At 46.8% G+C, this 12,044-nt stretch overlaps 1 protein-coding gene across 2 annotated transcripts in view; it reads right to left on the bottom strand.

Moving 5' to 3' along the window:
- The window catches only part of raraa (retinoic acid receptor, alpha a), a 124,589-nt gene that overhangs the window by 102,217 nt on the left and 10,328 nt on the right, over positions 1-12,044 (bottom strand). Inside the window, exons 1-2 of one of the 2 annotated variants that reach the window (XM_058620640.1) lie at positions 1,334-1,354; positions 475-583 (exon numbers count right to left, since the gene is read on the bottom strand). The exons of the other annotated variant lie outside the window; for it this stretch is intronic. The gene's annotated coding sequence lies outside the window, so the exon portion shown is untranslated. Of the gene's footprint in view, positions 1-474; positions 584-1,333; positions 1,355-12,044 lie in introns of those variants that run through there. 2 annotated transcript variants of the gene reach the window in all.

The raw sequence follows: 12,044 nt of genomic DNA, 5'->3' as shown, positions 1-12,044 counted from the left end.
TTTTTTACATGTTTTACGACAATAACAGAAACACACACACACCGCATCTCCTGTGAACACACACTACGAGTAAACCAGTGGAAAAAAAGCCGCGCGGTGTGGTAGCACAGCGCGTGACCACTGTCAACACATACTGACACGGCAACCAGCGAAGGGAAAACCACACGCGTACTCACTGTGGTCTCAGACAAAGCCCATTCAGCTGCCATAAACAGAGGAGAAACACAGCAGTTGCTTTGTCTGGAAGTTTAATTAGCACGGCACCTAGAATATTCAAAGATAGACATGTTGACTGTGGCGAGGAGACGCGAGCCCAAGGCGCTCCAGTGCCGTTTTAAACATGAATTTGACTTTGTTTTCATGTGTGAAACTCATTCACGTCACTTTCACTGCTGCTGCGCATTTGTGCATACGGTTAATGAAAGGAGTTCATTTCTGAGATCCAGTGCTGAACTATATGCGGCATGTGTCTACCTCTGTTGGTTTGCGCTGCTGGTCAGACTGATTGAGTGCTGTGCTGTTCGGCTGACTGGGCTTTCAGCTGGTGGACCGCCTGCATCGATTGCTTGGATGAGTCCCGTTTCTGGTGCACAGACAGAAAAACAGAGAGAGAGAGAGAGAGACGGAGGGAGGGAGGGAGGGTGACAGTGGAAATAAATGGCGTAAAAATGGAGAGTAATGAGAGAAGGGTAAGGGAGGAGGAAGGAGAGGGAAGGAAGGAGGGGGGGGATGGAGGGTAGAGAAAGCAGAAAAACATTATCTTAAATAAAAGTTTATTAGCTGTATCAGTCAGTCAGTCAGTCGGGGTGGGGTGGAGGATTTGCCCCAGGCCCTCCATCCTTCCGCTCTGTCTATTTCCCCCCCCTGCTTATGTGTGTGTGTGTGTGTGTGTATTTATAAGGGGGGGGGGGGGGCAGGCATGACGGGAAAACATTAGGCTGTTGGCTAGTCGCCTGTACACCAGTCAGTAATTGGCTTGGGTAATGGTCATGTCCAGACAAATGGTGTAGGCCCTAACCGTGTTACGAGCAACCAACTGCTCCGCCTGTATTCACAGCATAAGAGCCAGCGCTGCTCGGATACCAAACGCCTGCAAGCATTCGTGCTATGTGTTTGTGCACAAGACTCACAAAACGTGATTTACTGAGATGCCGTGTGTTTGTGTGTGTGTGTGTGTGTTTTTTTTTTTTATTCTCTACACTCACAAACAAACTCACAACGCGAAGCGTGTTCTGCATGGCCTGCATGCGTGATTCACGACTCACTTGTGTCCCGTTTGGGAGACTGCGCTGCGATAAGAAGAATAAAAGACGGCAGCACGAGCACCGCTCACCTCGAGGGACTAACCCCAACATCTGCCGCTGCGCTCCAAACAGGTGACAGACTGGATGGAAAGAAACAGAGAGAGCAATAAGTTTCATTTTTCATCCTTCCTCCCTCTGCATCACCTCTCCTTCTGTCTGACGGCAAGCTGAGCCGCTAATGTCCATTGTGTCTGGACGGGCTGCAGACGAGCACGTGTTCATGTGCGCGTCCAAATAGATGGAAGTCAAAAAATATCTTTGTGAGGACATTTTTGCCTGAGCCTCACGACTTTAAGATGCTTTTCCAGGTTTAGGGTGTCAGGGTTGAGGTTAAGGGTCATGGTTAGGAGCTAGGGAATGAGTGTCCTCAGTGAGAATACTGCACAAGAACGTGGGTGTGTGTGTGTAGTTGTCTGGCCTGCTGATATAATATGATATTATATGAATAGCAATGAGATATAACGACAGAGCAGAAATGCAAGCTAAATAACATGCATGCTGTGTGTGTGTGTGTGTGTCTAACCCTTCAGCCATCCAGCTATCATCTCCCGCCAGACAGGCCCCACCAAGCAGACCCAGCTGGATAATGAGATCCATTATGATTTACGTGCCAAGAAGACAGGCAGACAGAACAAAGACATGTACCCACACACACACACAGTGCTGTACAAGTGTGTGTGTGTGTGTGTGTGTGTGTATGCATGTGGGCTCTCTATATCTTACTGTATGAGCTGATGTGTGCTGCCACTGCTTTTTTCATCAGCTCTCTCTCCCTCCCTCTCTGTGTGTGTGTGTGTGTGTGTGTGTGTGTGTGTGTGTGCTACATTAACTGCCTGCAGGACATCCTGCAGTGGCTCTTCTTTCTGTCTGCAAGTGGAGAACTCAGAGCACTTCTTTTCAGTTTCCTCCTCCTGTCTTCTCCCTCTCTCCAAACTTAATGAAAGATTGGGATTCTCAGGTACAGCAACTCCTCTCTCCCTCCCTCTCTCCCTCTCTCTCTTACTTACTTTCTCTCCCACATACTTGCAGACAGAGACTGAACAGCAAAGATTAGGCTACAACTGTGTGCTGCATCAAAAAAAAAGAGGGGGAGACCACACCACAAACTCCCCTTTAATGATCTGTATCCCAGCAGCACTGCAGCTGACCACGGGTTTGTTCTTAATATTATGTATTTGTGTATGTGTATGTGTTTTTTTAAAGAAAAAAGAGCAGCTTCATTTCACTTTTCAGGAACGGGAGGAAAGAAATAAACAATGCCGTGACAGTGGAGGGTAATACATTTAGAGTTGCACGCTGGGAGCAACTTTCCCATAAAAAGGATGCTATACAGAGATATTAATTACTATGTGCGGCGGGGAAATAGTACTGCACAACATGGTATAAACAAAGACATAAAAAAGGTCCCAATGTGAGGTTTAAGATATTATTTTGAAGGATTGTTTCCTTTTAAATCCAAATGGTAATTTGAATTGTTCCATAGAAATACTTTCTGGAGACGATGCGTCTGTGTTTGAACGGTTGATGATTCGTATCAAAAACCCATTTTCCTGTGAAAAGTGTCTTCTTGTTTGCACGACAGTAGGAAAACCCCTCAGACACCTTGTTAATAATGGAAACCAGCAAATGTTCAGTGGCACCAAAGAGGGTTTAATGTTTAATTTACTTTAACAATTAAACAATAATTAAAGATTTAATCGGTTTAATCCTCTGATCCAGCGATCGTGTCAAACACACGGACTATGCATTTAAAAATGTCCTTTAGTTGCCACAAAATGTTGAATTAAGGCTAATCTCAAACACACACACACACACACAGACACACACACACACACAGAAAGAGAGTGAGAGTGCAGCCCTGCCCATTTTCTCTGGTCGCAGGACACAGAAAACAATGACGGGATTCTCTGCTGTTCCTGCTTTATGAAGTATTCAAACCATGCCAGCTCAATTAGAGGCCTAAATGCCAAGATACAGACTTACAAAGAGATGAACTGAGATTGGAAGAGAAACAGACGAGAGCGAGGGACAACAAGGACACAAAGCAGAGGCAGAGCAGAAGACCACGTAAGTAAATAATAAAGGACTACGACAGGAAACAGGTAATGACCAATGAAGATGGACTTTGAATTTGACAGACCAACAAATAACAGACAAAACCGGAGTGACCTTTCGCCTCGTTTACAACAAATGGTACAGTAGCAACCTACGTAATATCGATGCCAATAACGCTTTACACTGTAGCATCGATTTCTCCAAAGAGGAACGTGACCCCGTAAACCAGGGGTGTCAAACTCAAATGACCTGGGGGCCAATGAGAATCTAGTCTGGTCAAGCGGGGGCCGACATAGAGGAAAAAAAAGTGGAAAAAACAACTATTTAGTAGCCAGTGGGCAATATAAGATATTCATTATGATATTACACAGAATTGCAAAGTAAAAGTGCTTGTTTTGATATAAAATGATTCACAATAAAAACATATTGAATTGAAAATGGATCAAATAATGACGAGGATAATTGTGATTAAAACAGCTTAATATGTAATTTCATGTTGAGTGTAATACATTTAATAAAGAAATGATTACAACCCAATGTCTTATTACTATTATAAAAATATTGCTGGCAAATACATTAAGACTTATATTCTGTCTCTATTCCATCACCTTGCACAGTGGTGGCCGGGCCGCATGTAATCGATTGGAGGGCCACATGTGGCCCCTGGGCCACCAGTTTGACACATGTGCCGTAAACAAAGAGCAACAATGTCCACCATTCTTGGTATTTGGTTGATTGAGGGAAAGTTGCAAAGCCAACAAACAGCTGGGAGTAGAGATCAGTTATGGAGGTACGTACCTACGGTAGCTTTCATACCCACTCACACGCCGCCGTCAGGAGCAGTGCGGGGTTGGATAACGGTACACAATCCACTGTGGTACCGTACGTACTTTCCTCATCACATGTCACGAGCCAACGCGACCTCGTACACGGTCACTGCACAACACTGCTCTACGACGTCATACCGGGCGCCTTTACACCACAAGACAAGAGGACGAGCGCTTTGTGATCAGTGTTCGTAGCAGAGAACAGGTCCGACAAAAAAAAAAAAAAAAAAGGTCAAACAATTTAAATAAACATCAAAGTGAACGAGTTCTCACATAGAAAAGGTGCAATGGCTCGGCAGACTGATCTCTGGGGGGTTGTTCAATCATTTATTATTCTTTTTAAAGGATACTTTATTACATCTGGGGTCTTGTGTTTATTGCTTTGGCTGCCATTTCTGTGGATAATGACTAAATTGTTCACACCAAGTTAATTGTTAAGATCTGGGACGAGAACCACACGAGGAAATGAGACGGGGGCAAGAAACACAAGCGTTCGATGACTTTTACATAAACTCCGGTAGCTGAATTTATTTGGGGCGATAAAATACAGGCAAATAGTAAAAATGAATACATAAACTGTCTTTTACAACCATCATCTGTCTGCTTGTCGACTTTGTCGTAGTCATGAACTACTTTGGTGGGAAGAGTTGTGCAAATCTGTGAAAATGATTTTTTATGATTAATGAAACGCTCTTTTGTGTAAAACATCCTCATTGTTTTGATCACAGATGTTTTTATAGTGACGGTAGTTGGAACCAACAAGATATTCTGTGGAAGAAGCACCACCCAGAATAGTCCCAAATAAAAAACTGCTTCATGTGTTTGGGATGATTTGGCCAGACGAGCACATTCCTTACGACTGTCATAATGGCTGTTTTTATTTAATGTCACAATGACATACAAGCGCAGTGAATCCCAGCTGCAAATCCAATCACGCCACCGTGCCAGTGCCATCACCATTCTCACTGTATTTACACACAAAATGCTGCGGTTGCAATAAATAGCCACTCTTTTAGAAGTCTTTTGACTTCTAGGTTATCGTGTGTGTGTGTGTGTGTGTGTCTTCTGTGTCACTGTTGTGGTAAGTCCCACGCTCTGACCAACGCAACGAGCGGCACCAGCGTCGCAAACCAAAACACAAACCAAGTCCCTGTAATTGAGCAGCAACAGAACAACAGCGAGCCTCAGATCTCGCTCCGACTGAAGCCTAATGTCAATATTTCTCCAACGAAACCAAACTCGGGGTGAGCGCCCCCCCCCCCCCCCCCCTCCCCTCCCTCACTCCTCCTTAACATAACAGCTCTTCGCTCACTGTGGTGCCAACCCTAATCACTTCCTTCAGCACCAGGTGGTTCTCATTGACTGGGACCCAGCTACTCCACTCAGCAGGATGCTTTGCCAGAGGAAATTGGCTCCTCTACTCGCATTTATTGCTCGCGAGCTCTATCGAATGGAGTCGCGTGGACCCTCTGATGCCGGCGCGGGCCTTTGTTCAGGGTTCTGCGAGCGGCGGGGTCGGTTCGCCGCTCGGAAACAGCTGCGGCGGCAGCGGCGGCGGCGGCAGCGCGCTCTCTGCCGTCCAGAGAAACAATTAGAAACACCCTTTTCCCATTACTCCCCACCATTAAGCACCATTGTATGGAATAAGTGGATTGTAATTCATGCCCTCTCTTCATGGGCAGCGGCAGCTACAGTGGCTTTGCCTCTGCTAATGAAGAGGATGAAAGAGAAGTGTTAATCAAACTGAGCATCTCATCTGTGGTAATAGGGAATGGAGACGAGGACTTGAAGTGGCTCCCTCGTGGCTTATGTGTGTGTGTGTGCTACGCTGTCAGCACAAAAAAGGACATTTTGACCTTGTGAGGTCATTTTGTTTGGTCCTCACCACTTTGGCTTTGTGAGGATTAAGATTTGGTTTTAGTGTTAGGTACAGGATTTAGGTTTGGGTCCCTTCAGACCTTTTTTTAAATAGTAAAGGTCACATGTAAATGCACTGTTTTATGTTTTATGTGCCTTTCGGTCACGGCTGGGTTGCGAACCCAGGACTCCTTACAACTCCTAACCAGATGAGCTAACGGGGACGATGCATGACTGGAGCCTGGTTTTCTGTCCCTGGCTTAAATAATACGTGACAGAACTGAAGCTGCGGGTTGTACAACATGAGCCGCTGGAACCAGATGTGCGTCCAGAGTTGTACGATGGTGAAGTGGGACACTACAGCAGCCGGACGCGCGAGTATCCGCGATATGCGACACACATTTCGGCGATTGTCGGTTGATGAATACAATTAATAAAAGCAAAATAACAGTGGAGCATGTGGTCCGTGCGTGCTTGGCCTCCGCTTGTATGAATGAACGCCACACGATGGGCCAATGTCTTTTCACTACAGCAGCCCTTCAGCAGTGGTAAAACCAGCAGGGTCTGATTAGATTTAAATGTCAAGAGAGATAGGACAATACAGTTATCTTCCAAATTATGGCCCATTAAAGGGGATAAGCAGTGAGCGTCCCACCTCGCCTAACTAATCACCAACCAGATACATCATCTCACGGACTGAGGCGTAATTTGGGGGGGGGGGGGGGGGGCTGCGGTTTCCCCTGCTCTCTGCCACTCTGTGGAGGCGAGCGTGTGTGTGTGTGTCGCGCCATGTGCAAGGGCATCCAGGAGTGTCTGTAATGTGTGATCAGTGTGTGTCTCTCTGGAGGGGGCTGTTTCAGCGCCCCAGGCCTGTGCCCCATTAAACAGAGAGAGAGAGAGAGAGAGAGAGGGAGGGAGAGAGAGAGAGGGAGGGAGAGAGAGAGAGAGAGAGAGGAGAGTGGTGCCTCATTTAGACAGCAGGAGTGGCAGGCTGTGTTCCACCTGCCACCGACAGACAGACAGAGGGACAAGGACTTGTGACTGAGGCCAAAGCAAAACATAATTATGCGGGGATGAGCCGATACAATGCTCACCAGAGGTCAAACACTGGTCAGGATCACAGGATTGGACATTTGGAAAAGAAACACGTGAGATCCAAAATATCCCAAAATATCATGTGAATGGTTCATTAAGCACAGGCTATAATTAGAGACCAGATAGTGAGTGAGGGATTAGAGGGATCGTGTGATCCATGTGGACTTATTTTGGGATGAAAGAAGGAAAAACATAACAGTTTTGGATGAGGCTGTGATACAAGTATCAGACATGAACCATCCATAAGATTAACTCATCTTCTGCCCCATCCATCCATCCATCCATCCATCCTTCTACCACTTCGTCCTCCACATGAGGGTGCCTGAAAGGCGTGGTACACCCTGGACACACAGGGACACATCTCGAGACAAACCACCATCCACACTCACATTCACACCTATATATGGTCAATTTAGAGGGTCCAATTGACCTAATCCCCATATTGCATGTTTTTGGACTGTGGGAGGAAACCAGAGAGAACATCTCGGTGCAGAAAGGCCCCGGGTCTTCTTGCTGCAAAGACAGGAGCGCTAACCACTACACCAACCATGTGGCCCTGCTTCTGTCCCATTGTTCTGAAAGTAGAAGTCTTCTCTTCTCATTTTGTCCCATTCCTCTCCAGGAAAACCTGCTGTGATCCAGCATGCATTATGCTGTTCATCCCTCATCGTAGATGAGAGATGGCGATAATGAAAGGGACGAGAGTGTCTTTATGGAGGAACGAGGAAAACGAGAATATCTGACTCATATCGCAAAGTGGCTTCTTTCACATACCCATCTCTCTTGGCTGCGTTGCCTTTTTTTTTTTACCTTATCTCATTTCCTGCCCTGCAGTAGTTTTTTTTTCTTCCTCCTCCTGTTGTGTCGTTTTTCATACACTCTCATTTGACCCGATCTTATGTCTTCTCTTTAATCTCTCCCTCCACTAAATCTCCTTTCTCCTCTCATATCTGTCCATTCAATCGCTCACTCCTCCATCATGGAGCCACTTATATTTGGCTTTGAAGTCTAACCTCTGCTGGCGATTTATGCACAGGAGGCTGTGATGAGCATTAGGGCCCCCCTCGTACGGTAACCCTTTATGGGCAGCACTATATATAGCTGCTGTGTGTCCTGTAAAAGCTTTTCATCGCGCGAAGACATCAATGGATCAATAAGAGCACCACAATTAATCTTATTAACAAAGGGAGCAGCATCTATGTATTACGCCGGGTTATACAGAAACACAGGCCGCCAGTGTTCTGACAAAAGAGGTTTCAAGAGGATGCTTACCAAAATGCATTTGCTCATTTTGAGTCCAAGAGCACAAGAGGTAAATATGATGTGGGGAAGCATGAGGCGGAAAAACATTGAAGTGCTTCACGGAACTCTAAGGAAGCAAAACAAGGTTCGAACACTCAACTACTCTGTTGTCCTGCCTTTAGCAGCTTCATACAAGCTCAGGTATACAGTGGCTGCACAATACGTTGCCATGGGGCCCCAGCTGAAGCTCCATGGAGGCCACTGGTCTGAGGCAGACCTTCTCTTGAACTGCTGCGAGCAAGACTGGAGGGAAAAAGCTAGAGAGAAAAAAAAGGGGGGGAGTGAAAAGGAAGGAGAGAGAATAGGAGGAGCCCGGGGAGTCATTTCTCTCTCTGTCAGCTCCCTGCCTCCCCCATCCCTCCCTCCCACATCACCCCCTGAGATGTGGATGCTTCGTGGGGACAATTACCGACTGACACTTCATCATGGGCTGCGCGACAGGCGCTGACGGCCCTCGTCCAAACAAATGATGCTGGGGTCGAGGTTGCGGGCCTGCCTTCGAGTCAGCCTGCCTGTAGCCGTGCCGCGCCGCGCAGCGCCGCGCAGGCCCTGCCTGCACTACATTAGCAAGTGCACACACACACACACACACACACAGAGAGAGAGAGAAAAAGCAACATTAAAAGAGACTCCTCTCAACCAACCACCTCCTTCATTTAAGAAAAACACATTTATCAGCAGAGGGGGATGGTGGCTGAGGAGGGGGGTGGAGGTCTTCGTTAGAAGGATGGAGGTTGGCTGGGGGCGCTACAGTACTGTCAAACCCCCTGCATCCCCCTTAGGGAAAGAGAAAACTCTTCATTTTTGAAAGACAACTGCACACACACACACACACACACACACACAAAAAACAACATCCTAAGCCCTGCGCACATGCAGCTAATCAGATAATGGCCGTTAAAAAAAAAAAAAGCAAACGAGGCAAAAGAACATGCAATCAGCACGGTGACACCAGCACGCATCAATTAACCCGCGTGTCTTTGTGGAGCACAGATAACACTCTGACCCCCAAACCCCCCTCCCCCCATCCTCCCTCCCTCCCGCTCCCGCTCCCCCATTCACAAACCAAACCAAACTCTTTTGCCTTGTGGAGCTAAGTTTAGTCTCAAAAAAGTAGGTCAATTGGTAACAGTCCAAAAAAAACAGAGGAGGAGGTGCTGGCATGTCGTTTTTAAGAATAAAAAAAACACCAAAGAAATAGAAACCTTCACTGTCATTTTATGCTGGAATGCAACGCGCCGAAACGCCATTTAACCGTACCGCGTTCCACTCCTAAACACACACAGCGATCGTAAAAAAACAAAGCGGGGGAGGCTGTCAGTGAAATATACAACAATTGAGACAGACATCAAACACTGCAGCACTTGGCAAAAAGCTTGCCACTCTCTCTAAACAAGACTCTCCAGCGTGCATGTCGGATGGAGGGAAGGAAAGAGAGAGAGAGAGAGACACAGGGAGATGGAGACAGCATAAACAATGCAACATTCATCAAAGCCAGGAGGACGGCGCTGTCCTCGCTGCGCGGGCAGACTGCTAATGCATGTGGCTTTGTTGCGGCGCTGTCCTGAGCTGCCACTGTGCAAAGACAACACGCTACAGTAAATCAGGTTTGTGAAAACTTAACAAACAACCTGTTCCCTCTTGGCGCTGTACTTTGTGGATGCCCTCTGTAACACCCCCCCCCCACGCCCGGGGGGGAAGTCATTGTAATGTGATTTTCTCTTGTAATGCACTATGCATTTATTATCATATTCTTTTCATCCATACACCTGATGTTTCCCCTATTGGCAGCCTCTCCCTGATAAATGTGTTTATGGCATCCCTCACATCTACAAAAGCCTGCACAAGCTGCTGTCTAAGATAAATAAAAGGGGAGCTGAAAGAGATGAGGGGGAGTAAAATAGAGAGCAAGAGCCATGCGTCATGTTGGAAAGGCCCTTGAGAGCGCTTTCAATCTTTCCGTCAATATTCGGCGGGCAGGCCTGTATGCGCTGCGGGACGCGTCGCCGTTTATTTATCATAAGGACACATGGCTGACAGCTTCCTGTAAACAAGTCCAATGTTTATATATGTGTGCGTACACTCGCTGTAGCATATAGAGCGCCTTTCACAACACAAACACCCAGAGATGCGCGGTCCCCTTTATCTATTAAAATGGGCGGCTATAGCTCAGTAAAGTGGAGGACAAATGATGGAGTTGAGCTGGAGCCAGAGTGCTTTCTGATAACAGTGTTGTGCACTCATCACTGAGCGGATACAGTACACTGAGGTTGTTTACCACCGTCATGAAAACAGAATCACACACCAATTAGTTAGACCTCTGCATTTAACCCATTCTATTTTACACACCAGTAGTGAACACCTATCTGTGCAATGAGGGTTGGATGCATTGCTCAGGGGCACCCAAGCCCTAGACTACCTGGGATTTGAACCAGTCACTCTCCAGTTACAAGCCCAATTCCTTTCCTCTTGGCCTTGGGTTGCCCATAGGACACTTAATCACCTCCAATATGACAAATGCATCATCCCACAGGTTTCTCTCCCCCATTTTTCCCTTTCACCCCAACCTGCCTAGGCAGATGGCTGCACATGTTTGCTTCTGGTTCTGTTGAGATTTCTTCCTGTTAAAGGGGAGTTTTTTTCCCCCCTCTCCACTGTTGCCTAGTGCTTGCTCATTATGTGAACTGTTTTCTCTTCTCTCGATGATATTGTGAAGGTTCTCTGCCTTACTATGTGCAGTGCCTTGAGAAAATGAATGTTGTGATTTGGTGCAATCACCCCCCCCCCCCCCCCCACTATGGAGCTGTCGGAGTAAGTTCCAGATAATTACAGGACGTCCAGACGTCAACACGTGTGTGAAATCAGCTCATGTCTGCGCCTGATCTTATGTCATATTCATCCTCCATGTAGCCATCATCGACACCACAGTCAATATGCTCGGAGATAAAGCTAAAGCTAAACAACAGCTGGTTCCAGTCAGGCTCTCAGTCAGCCAATAGCACACCAAACTTGAAATAAAAGTAAAACTCTGGGGTATTTTTATGAGTAAAGGAAAAGAAAGATCTTACATTCATTTTGTCTGTGTCTTGGGAAATCATTACAAAGGAGCATTTCCTTGCTGTGGAAGTTGCTCGTGCGAGTCAGGAATGGTCAAGTGAGAGCAGGTGAGTGTGTGTATGTGTCGGCGTGCGTATACGTGGCTGTGTATCTAGGCTGGCTGACCCACAGAGAAAGACAAATGGCTTTAGCAGGGGGGCCGCGCTTGACATTTAGGTTTCATGTGGTAATGGACGGTGACCTGCCGGGGTCAGAGCCTGCCAGCACGGCAGCAGAGGGCCCCATTCCGAGACATGGCCCCATCCTTGTAACCGGACACTAGCAAAACAGTGGTGGACACGCACACACACACACACACACACATAATCACTCACTCAGTCAGATGAGAGCGGAAGACAAAGGGGCATCAGGCATCCCACAGGTTGGACCACATAGGTGGGGTGTCATGATAGAGAAGAGACAGATGTGTCTGGTATGTGGTTTTAAGTGTCAGGATGCAACAGGCAGATTTATAGCCGGGTCACATCAAGTCGTGCATATGTTTCTG

The sequence above is a fragment of the Solea solea genome, chromosome 21 (assembly GCF_958295425.1).
Source record: "Solea solea chromosome 21, fSolSol10.1, whole genome shotgun sequence".
NCBI classification, from domain to species: Eukaryota; Metazoa; Chordata; class Actinopteri; order Pleuronectiformes; family Soleidae; genus Solea; species Solea solea.
This window is presented reverse-complemented; position numbering and strand designations above follow the sequence as displayed.